This window comes from Tursiops truncatus, chromosome 3, assembly GCF_011762595.2.
Source record: "Tursiops truncatus isolate mTurTru1 chromosome 3, mTurTru1.mat.Y, whole genome shotgun sequence".
NCBI classification, from domain to species: Eukaryota; Metazoa; Chordata; class Mammalia; order Artiodactyla; family Delphinidae; genus Tursiops; species Tursiops truncatus.
The window spans coordinates 91,545,916-91,559,022 of record NC_047036.1 but is presented as its reverse complement, the minus strand read 5'-3'; the positions used below and the strand labels follow the sequence as shown (position 1 = coordinate 91,559,022).

The following is a 13,107-nucleotide window of genomic DNA, read 5'->3' as shown; positions in this document are numbered from 1 at the left end:
TTAAACATTTTAAGGATTTTCAAAAGCTACTGCCTTTTTTTATTTTATTTTATTTTTGGCTGTGTTGGGTCTTCGTTTCTATGCGAGGGCTTTCTCTAGTTGTGGCAAGCGGGGGCCACTCTTCATTGTGGTGTGCGGGCCTCTCACTGTCGCGGCCTCTCTTGCTGTGGAGCACAGGCTCAGTAGTTGTAGCTCACAGGCCCAGTTGCTCCGCGACACGTGGGATCTTCCCGGACCAGGGCTCGAGCCCATGTCCCCTGCATCGGCAGGCAGACTCTCAACCACTGCGCCACCAGGGAAACCCTGCCTATTTTTTTAAAATGTATCCTCACTGACCCGCAATATTATTTTAAAATATCATTGCCTATTTAATAGGTGAAAATGATACTCTTTTGTTTTTGTTTTCTTTGATTCCTTAATGTAGTAGAACATATTCTGTTTATTTATTAGTCCCTATTGTTTTTCTTATGTTAATTGCTAATACATGACAAGGAAGCTTTTTGACAGGAAAAAGGAAGGTTTTTTTCCTCTGTAAGCAAATGCCTCAATCTGTATAGCACACTGAATTAAAAGGCATTTCAAAATGGTCTCCCTATCATAGTGCAGTAGGAGCTTTGATAGCAGAAGCTAGAGTGGTGGGTGGTGCTTCGCAATCCTGCCAGCACCCACCAATGCCTGGACCTCATCCTCAGAGATTCTGACTTAATGGTGTTTTTAAAACTTCTCAAGCTCCTAAAGTGATTCTACTGTGCAGCCACCTAACCTCAGAAACTTAGCCCCAAGGCTGCGTCACATATTTTTCACTTACAGGGCCTAGGGTTTTTATTTAAAGCATTCCATTTCCTCTGTAGAAAGTTATACTTTGTACTAATATTCATTATTCAGCATTTGCTCTACTATTATTCCTTGAGAGCATCTGCATTGGGTCCCCTTTGGAGATTAATTTTAACTCATTCCTTCTACTAATACTTAATGAACACCTGTTATGTACAAAATACTATGGTATACACCATGAGACGTTCAAGATAAAATCAGGTGTGGCTCTTCCCTCGGATTCTTATAGTCAGGAATGGGAAAGGAGATGTACACACAGAGCTACAATGTGTTTGTGCCATAAAAGGAGGGAACAGTGGAGGGAAGAGGAGGGTGAGGAGTCTAGGAGTCTAGGTGGGATGGTAGATTACTTCATGGAAATGTATGTTTAAGCTGAATCTTGATTTGGACCAATAGAGCAATTAATAATCTGTTACTCGTAAAACATATTTCATAGTTTATAAAGTTTGTTCACAGTTATACATTTGATCCTTATAACAGCTCTATAAAATAAGCCAAACAGTTATTCTCATTTTACAGATTAAAGAGTAGCCAAGTCTTAGGATAGTTAAGTAACATCCAGAGTCACAGAGCTACAAAATGAAAGACTCAGAACTTTAAACCTGATTCTTCAGTCTCCATATGCTGGAGCCTTCTACTGTACCACATTATAGTAAAGGCAGAAAGTTCTATGTCTAAGGTGAGTTTTAGAAATGGCTAAGTGGGGACTTCCCTGGTGGCACAGTGGTTAAGAATCCGTCTGCCAGTGCAGGGGACACGGGTTCGAGCCCTGGTCCTGGAAAATCCCATGTGCCGCGTACCAACTAAGCTTGTGCGCCACAGCTACTGAGCCTGCGCTCTAGAGCCTGCGAGCCACAGCTACTGAAGAGCACACACCTAGAGCCCATGCTTCGCGACAAGAGAAGCCGCCACAATGAGAAGCCGGCACATCACAACGAAGAGTAGCCCCTGCTTGCTGGAACTAGAGAAAGCCTGAGCACAGCTCGAAGACCCAACACAGCCAAAAAATAAACAAATAAACAAATTTATTTTTTAAAAAAAGAAATGGCTAAGTGTTTAGTTTGATTGGACTGGTATTAGGATGCAAGTTCTGTAATAGTTGAAGATAAAGCTTTAGTGTGGTAGGCAGGATAATGGCTCCCTAAAGATGTCCAGTTCCTAATCCCTAGAACCTGTGAATATGTTAGATTATGTTACAAAGGGGAATTAAGGTTGCAGGTGGAATACAGTTGCTAATGAGGTACCCTGGATTGTTGGATCATTGAGGTGGGCCAATGTAAGAACGGTTTTTAAGTCCTTAAAAGAGGGAAGAGAAGAACAAGATTCAGAGAAAGAGATAATGACAATAGAAGCAAAGTGACAGTGCTGCAAATTGAGAAGGACTCAGGCCACCACTGCTAGCTTTGAAGATGGAGGAAAGAGGCCTTGAACCAAAAATATAGTTGGTCTCTAGAACCTGGAAAGGGCAAGAAAACAGATTCTCCCTTAGAGCCTCCTGAAAGAAGTAGAGCCCTGCAGACACCTTGATTTAAGCTCAGTGAGACCCATTTTGGACTTCTGAGCTACAAAACTGTAAGATAATAAATTTTGTTGTTTTAAGCCACTAAATTTGTGGTAATTTGTTGTGGCGGCCATGGAAAACTTAATACCTGTAGAAAGCCTTTTAGCGTAGGCACTCTACAGTTAAACTCCAGACTATCTCACTTCCACTGTCAGTAACAGAAAGCCATGAAATGTTCTTGAGCAGGGGTGTAAAAATCTATTTTGATATTTGCTGATTAGAGAGGAGAAAGATTGGAGGGAAAAACACTAAGATTCTATTATTGGTGCTAGAAACATTTCTTTTGAGAAACTTTTGCTTTTTGAGGTAACATAGAACACATCTATATGTCTGGCTTGTAGAAGACCATGTATATATCTCTCACTTAGTTTATACATCACTAAAAATCCAATTTCCATTGCAACATTTCAGCTCCTTCCCATGTCCCATGAGAAGTATAGAAACAATGGGAGAATTGGTCTTTGGTCTCTGACCCACTTTATTCTGTTTTTAGGATTTTTTGTCATACCCTAACCCAGTATGAATCTGAAGACTGGAAGATTTTTAAATGAATTTGAGCTTTATTTGGTTGCTTTGCACCTGGAGAACTTACACTAGCATGTGCTTTTACAATACATAATTATTATTTTTAAAGAAAAAGACTTTCGTTGATCTCTTTGTAGGCATAAATCTATATTTTATTCTGCTATCAATGTATCTGAGGTCTCCAGTAAAGAAAGAGTTAAGTATTAAAGTACGAGTTGAGATAACTGAATTCAGAGCACTGATTTTAACTCATTTTATTCTAGTTGATATTGTTGCCCATATTCTTATCAGTTTTCAAAATCACAAGTCTTAAATTAAGCCTAACAGGTTCATGTTAAAATAGAATGAAGGATTTAAGACTTTAAGAATCCTATTATTTCTGTTGAGTCATCAATTTTTTTTAAGTTACAGAAGGTTCAGAGGTTGTTTATTTTTTTAAGGTGCACTATGTGTTCATATTTATAACACGAATATTTATTAAAAACAGTAAAGCTAGTCATAATGAGCACAGATATTTGAAATCAGGGGCATGTTTGTCAGTACAGTCTTATAATAGCCTTAATGTACAATTTATTTCTATAGCAAATTTTGATCAGAAAATACTTTTAATGCATACATATGTATGTAGCCTGAATAATAACATTTTTATACAAGTAGGGATGGCAGGAGCTTTATTCTGAGATACATATAAACCTAGTAGCACAAATTAATGCTTCAGTGACCTCCATTGTTTTCAGATTGGGTCTAAAACATTTTGATTGTATATGTTTTTAATTGTAGTTTTAAAAATAGCTAAGTGTATATGTGTGTGTGTGTATATATATATATATATTTGCGGTACGCGGGCCTCTCACTGTTGTGGTCTCTCCCGTTGCGGAGCACAGGCTCCAGACGCGCAGGCTCAGCGGCCATGGCTCACGGGCCTAGCTGCTCCGCGGCATGTGGGATCCCCCCGGACTGGGGCACGAACCCGCGTCCCCTGCATCGGCAGGCGGACTCTCAACCACTGCGCCACCAGGGAAGCCCTAAGTATATTTTTAATAAAAAATTCAAATCAAACTTTTGTGGAATCTGAGAAAACTGGTTTCAAAATTTTACTGAAAAAATTAAGTTGGCCACATTGTAAAATGTAGTTTTTAGATTGGCTTGCTTTTTGATTGATTTGAGTTTTATTGATCGGTGAACATATAATGGTCATAGCTTTCTTTAAAATTTTGTCATTTGAAACACTGTTACAACACATGTAATAAAAATTTAGACAAATATTTTGGCTACAAACTGGTATACTAAATAATAGCTTGAGTCATAGTCTGAGTCAAGAGTAATAGAGTTGTTTCTTAGGATACTAAGAAGTTATTTTTAGGAGCTTCTAAAATGTATTCTTCCTTTCCAGAAGTTTTAGGCCTTATGAGAAATTATCTATTCAGAATTTGTCACAAATAGTTGATGACTGTATAAATAAGTCCTATTCAATAAATCATGCACTTTCAGTAAGAGAATCTTGAAAGCCTTTTGTAAAACTAAGTCATCTTGACAAAAGGGATATTTAAGATAGAACCAAATTGATTTATGTTTCCTTTATTTCAAATATCAAGGGAAAGTGTTTCTAAATATATTTAAACTTTTATGTAATATATAATTTTTCTACTTACTAGTAAATTACTAGTAATATGTGATTGATGTTTGTTCATTTGTTCATTCAACAAATATTTAGGGGGTATTTGCTATATATTAGGCATTATAATACAGAGATAAAGAAAAAAATATCCAGAAGCAGAAAGGAAAAGCAGCAATCACTCCATAATCTCACCTTCCATGGATAACCACTGTGAACCATCCATTGTGTGTACATCTAGGAGCATTTTGCTATTTGTCTATTACTTTTCTAATTTATACCATTTTTAATAAAATGAAATTGCTCCAAGTGTGCTATTTAATAGCTTGCTTGCTGCTTTTCATGCTATTAATTTGAAAAATTAAAAGATTATAGTAAATACATTTCATTAAAAAACCTAAAGTTAAGTATCCTTTTAAATTTGAAATAGATATGAAAACTGATTCCACCCCCCATCCCCATTTAAACAGAATTTAAATCCACTTTAAATTCTTGGCAATTTGGATTTTGTTCTTCTAACTCATAAAAATTAGTAGGGACTTCCCTGGTGGCGCAGTGGTTAAGAATCCGCCTGCCAATGCAGGGGACACGGGTTCGAGCCCTGGTCTGGGAAGATCCCACATGCCGCAGAGCAACTAAGCCCGTGTGCCACAATTACTGAGCCTGCACTCTAGAGCCTGCGAGCCACAGCTACTGAGCCCACATGCCACAACTACTGAAGCCCGCGTGCCTCGAGCCCGTGCTCCGCAACAAAAGAAGCCACGGCAATGAGAAGCCCATGCACCGCAACGAAGAGTAGCCCGCGCTCAGCAATGAAGACCCAGTGCAGCCAAAAATAAAATAAATTTATTTAAAAAAATTAGTAATTCAAGCTTCACTTGGTTAAATTTAAGTGAAATGCAGAATTTGCATTAAAATATTTAAGTCTCAGATTAGTAGTGACTAACAGCATTTACTGTGTCAGGGTCTGCTCCAAATACTGCTTCCTATATATTAACTTCTCTATTCAACATTTCTACTCCCGTTTTGCAAGGGAAATGAAAGTGACTAAAGTCACACAGCTAGTAAGTGACGGGAGCAAAGATTCAGTCCAGACTGTGTGGCTGCATGATTCTGATCTCAACTACTCTACTCTACTGCCACCATAGCATTTCTGGAGACTGTATTTTTAATTCAAACACAGTTCCAGTGATTTACCTAACAAATCGGTGATACGTAATGTAAAATTATTCGTTTTAATACATTTAGTGAAATTCTTTTTCTCTGTGTTGCAAGCATGTAAATCTTAGCAAATAGCAAATGAGATGTAATTTATTACCCACCCACCTCCAGTATCTTGTGCTAATCTTCCTGCCCCGTGGGCCTCCCCCACCCCCACCCCACCCGCATTATGCTTGTCTGCTTCCATCAGCTCCAGTGGGTTGCCCGGAGGTGGAGTCGGTGAGCACTAAGTGCCGGCTAGGGCTGGAGCCTTGGGGTGGGGTGGGGCGGGGCGGGGCGGGGCCCTATGTCCTGCTGCGGAGTGCGGAGTGCGGGTCGGGAGTGCGGGTCGGGAAGCGGAGCGTGAAGCAGCTGTGTAATCCGCTGGATGCGGACCAGGGCGCTCCCCTTTCCCGTCGGGGACCCTCCGATTGGCTGGGCGTGGGCACACGTGACCGACATGTGGCTGTATTGGCGCAGCCCGCCTGGGTGTCACTGGAGACGGAATGGAGGTGCTGCTGAGCTCGGAAATGGGGTAGGTGCTGGAGCTACGATGGCCCGGCTAGCTGCCGGGGGAGAAGGAGGCGATTTTCCCTTGCACTGTCTAAAGCCGATGGTCTTTCCTTGGCACAAAGTCTGATGCCACATGCCAAGCGGGGAGGCAGGGGCGTCTCCCCCACCCCCCCACCATTGCAGCACAGGAGATGGATTTCCTGTGCTTCTGATCCAGGGTTTTTGACAGAAGAGGAAGAAGGGGGGGAGGGGTAGGAGTGTTAAGGGGAGTCTGGTGAGAAAGAGCTGTTTTTGAAGCTAGAAGGAGGTTTTGTTTTTATAATGCATGTTGACAGAGTCGAGTGGAATAACAGTATCTAAGGAAACGGGTAGAGGACAACAAAGAATGGAGCATATTCATGGCGAGGAGCAAAAGCTTTAGCCCACTGAAAGGCTTCTTTTCCTCCCTGGCCACAAGGACACATGCAGTGGTAGCCAGGGGAGGGGTTACGAAGCTGCTGCTGATGGCTGTTATGAACCTAGTGGAAAGGGCTCCTTGGGAGAGGAGGAAGAGGTGGAGGCAGGTACTGCAGAGCTTCAGTGGTGGTTTTGGTTGATCCGTGAAATTTGGGTTACCAAAAGTGCCTGCTTTTGCAGTTCTAAGTGAACTGCCAGTGAATAGGGTGGCAAAGAGATACCAGTGTCTTTGTTAGTTTTAAGATGCAATGTAATGCCTTTTTGCAGATGACTGCAGCAGTGCTTTTCTCCCTCCCAGGCTGGAAAGATAACTGCAGAGGAATAAGAACCCTTGCAGCAATGCTGGTGGTAGAAGTCTATTTACAAAAAGCCATAGTTTATCATATCATTACAACCTGGATGGAAAGAATAACTTAGTTTTTTAAAGTAGGAAGAATATCAGGCTATGAATGTTTTGACAGTGGAATTTATCAGACACTTTGATTCTGTATCACAAAAGAGATGCTCAAATTCTTTGCTTTAAATAAATCCTATAGGAAATCTTAATAAATTATGTATGAAGCAGTGGATCTATTCCTTTGTTAGTATAGGTTTATGCTATTAATTAGGTTACTCAAGAGTAAATCACTTTATAATGTAAATCACTTTGTGAAAAGTTACAGTGGTAAATTTTTCGTAGGCTTAATATTTAAGGTCTGTGTTTATTAGGTAATTTTATATTACTCTGGTCAGTTTTAGATATCATTGAATAAAGTCTATAGGCAAATATTTAAAATTAAAGCAGTATGATTTTTCTTTTAGATGTATTTCTGTTTAGTGAATATTCATAAGATATACTCTTGATATAGACTGTTTCCGTTGCACTGTATTTTTGTTTCATTAAATGTCTAAAAACAAGTTTTCAGATTGAGTAGTTTTAAATGCCTTATCTTAATGCCTGTTTATGGTAGCCAGCTTGTCACACCTCCCTACTCTCTGAACAGGGTGGCAGTGGCTTTGTAAAGCCCTCCAGGATCAATGTCTCTTAAGTAGTGTTTATGTAATAGAAAGTCTTGAAAGAACCTATAATTTTTGTTTCAGTAATTTTTTTCAAGATAATGAGGAATTGGACTTGAATAAAATTAGACTATGTAAAGTTTTCACTGATAAATAAGCGATTTTATTCTTTATTTTTAAAACTATTTTTGCTTTAAGAATTGTTTAGTTATGGGTATCAGGGTTAATAGTTCTTAGGATCTCTTTTTAAAATCTGATGGAAACTGTACCTAGAATTAAAGATGTTGCATTAAATTTTCAAGTGAAATTTATTTATTTGTTTGTTTTTTGCAGTATATCCAAATTTTCCAGAAGATCCTTCAAGATACTTTTTCAATAATTTAAAAAAATTTTTTCAAGTGAAATTTAATAGCTGATACCATTCATTTCTTTGAACTCCAATTGGTATAGTTTTTGAGAGTTTATGATTCTTATTTTTACATAAATTATCTTATTTTATGATTTAAACAGCTCAATGTAGCATTATTTTCATTTTAAACGTTAGATTATTCCTAATTGCATATGTTGTGACTTTATCCAAGGTCATGTATTGTATAAGGATGTAAAGAACATAAGTCTCCTATTTTGTTCTAACTCTATGAAACTATCATCTTATTAATCAACTTAAACTTCAACTAAACAGAACAGTGTTAGATAGAGATATTTTTTGGAATTAAATAAGAAATAAAGAACTAAAGTAAGAAAAGTTGATTTCTTTCCCCTTGCATTATGAAATACCTAATATAAGACTGTACTGTTGGTCTTTGAAATTATTCATTGTTAATTGATATTGCCAGAATTGAGCTATTAAGGAGTTCAAAAGTTAAATATTCATAAGTAGGTCTATGAACTGAATCAAAGCTATTAATTGCAGTCTTTTCATGCATTGCTCTTTGGATTTTTATTTTACCATTTTTCTCTATTTTTTTTTCTAATTTCACATAATTTAACAGTCCTTTTATATTAAATGTTCTCTTTAATTTTGACCTCCCTCCTCTTTTTTTCTTTTTCTTTTTTTTTTTTTTTTTGGTACTACACTCTGGAATTTTACATAGCACATAAGATAGGATAGGGCAATATAATATAGAAAAGATGACTTGAGGAAATACATTGACTACACATTTGAGTACCTACTAAATGCCAGACCTATAAAGGTTCAGGAGAGTCAAATAAGACATGGAAACTAACCTCTAAGAAACTTACAATAGAACTGTATGAAATATTATTGCTATTGCATTGAAAACACTGATTGCTTTGGCTACTCCTAGGATCTTTAAAGATTTATATCATCTAAAATGTCTTCTAACTGGAAGAATGCGGTGGTTTGCTCTTTGAAACACCATGCCTTGTAAAATCTGCTTGGAATAGCAGATAATTCTGAAAAGCAAATTAGTTTTGAAGTATTAAGTGCCTTGAATGTAAAATGAGGTTAGATGAAGTGATTTCTAGATCTTCTAGTTCCAATAGTCAATAATCTGTGGTTCTTGATTTCTGTAAGTTCACCTCTTAGAAGGAAAGCTACCTAGATGGTTTCTTGTTTTGGTATAGGTGACATCTCATATGTTATATAATAGATATGTTCTTGAAAATTGTTTTTGTAAATCAAATCATGACATCAGTCCATAAAAGGCAAGCCTTCTCCCCTTTATTCCCAGGCCTTATTCCCACTCCCCTTGTAGGCCCTCATTCACATATGTTCTTAAATATGCGTTAATTCTTGTGAAATATTTAGCATTTTGTCTTTTTTATAGTTAATGAGGGTTTTTTTAATTGTGGTAAAATATACATACATAAAATTTACCGGCTTAACCATTTTTATGTGTATATATAGTTCTGTGGCATTAAGTACATTCATATTGTTGTGAGTGTATCACAGTCCATCTCCAGATCTTTTTCACATTCCCCAACTGAAACTCTACCTGGTGAACACTAACTCTCCATTTTCTCCTTCCCCCCAATTCCTGGCAACCACCATTTTGTTTTCTTTCTCTATGAATTTGACTTCCCTAAGAACCTCATATAAGATACGTCTTCAGGTTTCATCCATGTTGTTGCATGTGTCAGAATTTCCACCTTTTTTGAGGCGGAATAGTATTCCAGTGTATGTATACCACATTTTGTTTATGCATTCATTTTTCAATGGACACTTGGGTTGCTTCCACCTTTTGGCTTTTGTGAATAATGCTGCTCTGAACATGGATGCACAAATATCTGTTTGAGTTCCTACTTTCACTTCTTTGGGGGTATGTACCCAAATTTATGTTTTTAATTTACATAACTTTTGAACATTTTTAACTCGACACTGTTTTTAAGACCTGTTTTACTTTATGTCCATCTAGTTTGTCGTTCTAACTCTGCTATCTAATGTTCTGTAGTGTCTGTCAGATGTGAAGGTCCTAGGTTTTTTCCAAATCTCTTTTACCACAAACTTTGCTATGGTGTACATCCTTGTTATATGACTTCTTATAGACTATTTTAGTTACATATCAGTGTACAATAAATTACCCCAAATCTTAGTGGCTTAAACAACAAATATTTATTACTTTAGAGTTTCTCTGGGGCAGAAATTCAAGAATATCTTAATTGGGTATATGGTTCAGAATCTCTCATGAAGTTACAGTTAAGATGTCAGCCAGGGCTACAGTCATCTGAAGGCTTGACTAGACTGGAAGATTCACTTCCTAGATGGCTCACTCACAGTCTGTTTCTCCTGACCGTTGGCAGAAGGCCTCGCTTCTTTTCCATGGGTCTCTACAATGGGCTGCCTGAGAGTCTTCATGACATTGCAGCTGGCTTCCCCAGTGATCTCAGAGAGAAAGAGCAAGAAGGAAGCCATTTATGACATAGCCCATCACTTCTACCGTATTCTTTTTATTAGAAGTGAGTCACTAAGTCCAGCCCACACAAGAGGAGATGAACTAAGCTCCACTTTTGAAGGTATAAGGTCAAAGAAATTGTGGATCTATTTTAAGATCACTACATAGTCAGTGAGATTTCACTGAAATTTATTCTTTGGAGAGGGATCACTGGATCATAGGGCATTTTTTGTATTGCTGTTGTAACAAATTATCTCAAATTTAGTGTTTAAAACAACCCAGATTTATTATCTTGCAACCCTGGAGATCAGAATTCGGAAATGGTTTACATTGGACCAAAATCATAACAGCAGCAGTGCTGTACTTCCTTCAGAGGCTATCTGGAGAATCCATTTCCTTCCTTTTTTCCAGCTTCTAGAGTCTAACTGCATTCCTTGACTCATGGCCTCTTCCTCCATCTTTGTGCGAGCAGCACAATAAATCTTTCTTTGACTCCGACCCGCTTTCCGTCTTCACATATCCTTCTCTGACTCTGACTTTTCTGTCTCCTTCTTATAAAACCCTGTGATTGGGCTTCCCTGGTGGCGCGGTGGTTGAGAGTGCGCCTGCCGATGCAGGGGACACAGGTTCGTGCTCCGGTCTGGGAAGATCCCACATGCCGCGGAGCGGCTGGGCCCGTGAGCCATGGCCGCTGAGCCTGCGCGTCCAGAGCCTGTGCTCCGCAGCGGGAGAGGCCACAACAGTGAGAGGCCCGCATACCGCAAAAAAAAAAAAAACCAAAAACAAAACCCTGTGATTACAGTAAGTCCACCCATATAATCCAGGAAAATTTGCCCATATTAAGATCCTTTACTTGTTCACATCTGCAAAGTCCCTTTAGCCTTGTAAGGTAACATATTCACTGGTCTCCAGGATTAGGACATGGACATGTTTGTGGGGCCACTGTTCTGTCTACTATAGGCATACACATACAGGTCTTCATTTGTTTTCAGACATACACATACAGTTCCTTGTTTTAAGCTGAAGTGGTTTTTTTAAAGTTGTATTTTTGTGAATGAATGTTACTTTTTGGGGTAAATTCAGATTTTCATTTACCAGATTTGTTTATAATATGGTATACAATGGTGACTAAGATAGTAAGCAGATATCCAATGAAGAATATTGAAATATATATTCCACTAGCTATTTTTAGGTTCTTGGTTTTATTATCATTAATTAATTGATAAATTACCTGTCAGTATATTAGCTACTTCTGACATTGTTTGTAATAGAAACTGAGAAACATTAAAGCAACATGACTTTGTACCTTTTAGTCTTGTTATCGTACCGTTTCTGTGGGTACTCTATCCAAATCTCATCTTCTTTACACTGTGAAGATAGCTAGCCACAATGTAGCTCCAGTCCATGTTTGTGCCCTTACCTCCAATTTTCTCAGCAAGGTGTGACTCCCATAGACTCTTTATCAATCTTTTGAACCCAGACTTGCCTCTGAATTGTAGGTAAGTTGTATCTTAGCATGGGTCCCCTGTAAGTCAGAATCTTGAGGCCTTGTGCGAAATACTTGCTTTGGGAAGTGATCCAGGAACAGGAGTAGTGGCTTAGAAAGTGTTAAATCGTGAAGAGGGGCAGCCAGTATGTGTTCTCAAGTTGGTCACCACTTTGGATAATTGGGGAAGTCCTGAAAGCTGGGACTTTTAAAGAAGCCATATAAAATTGTCCATCTAAGGAAAAGAATTATATTTACTAGCTCCCATTCCCCTTTAGTCAAGGATTGTCCCATCAAGTGTTCACTCTTTTATAGGCTGTATATGCATGAATGCTGGTGACCCACACTGGGTTGTCACTGAGACTAGAACAGAAAACAAAAGGATACCTGTCAGCCGTCGTGCTGTCAGTTTATATCTTGCAGTGAGCTGATTGATGCGGCAATGACTAGAGTTAAAGTGAGCCAAGAGAATGTAAGATGAGACACAAACGTCTGATTTATTTGTGTATGGATCCTATTTCCCCTTCCTACTGGAATACTACCCATTTGCTAGTTAATAAGATACTTGAGAATAAGGAACATGTCAATTTATCTTTTCCCTGGTGTTGTAGAGCTGCTGTGACAGAGTACCACACACTCATGGCTTAAAATCATAGAAATGTATTCTGTCACAGTTCTGGAGGCTGGAAGTACAAAATCAGAGCGTCAGCAAAGTTGATTCCTTTTGGAGACTCTGAGAGAGCATCTGTTCCATGCCTTTCTCCCTAGCTTGTGGTGGTTGCTGGCAGTCTTCGGCATTCCTTGGTTTGCAGCTGCCTCACTCCAGTCTCTGCCTCCATTGTCACTTGGCGTTTTTCCTGTGTCTCTGTGTTCATTTCCTCACTTGGCCTTGTTTTAAGTATACCAATCATTGGATTTAGGGCCCACCCTAATCCAGTAAGACTTTATCTTAACTTGATTACTGCTGCAAAGACCCTGTTTCCAAACGAGGTCACTTTTCACAGGTACCAGAGATTAGCTACCTGTGACTCAATGTATCATTTTGGGAAACACAATTCAACCCACA

The 13,107-nt window shown here is 38.6% G+C and overlaps 1 protein-coding gene across 13 annotated transcripts in view; it reads left to right on the top strand.

The window, feature by feature from the left end:
* Positions 1–13,107, top strand: part of APC (APC regulator of WNT signaling pathway) — a 135,353-nt gene that overhangs the window by 27,149 nt on the left and 95,097 nt on the right. Inside the window, exon 1 of one of the 13 annotated variants that reach the window (XM_073802394.1) lies at positions 6,166–6,270. The exons of the other annotated variants lie outside the window; for them this stretch is intronic. The gene's annotated coding sequence lies outside the window, so the exon portion shown is untranslated. Of the gene's footprint in view, positions 1–6,165; positions 6,271–13,107 lie in introns of those variants that run through there. 13 annotated transcript variants of the gene reach the window in all.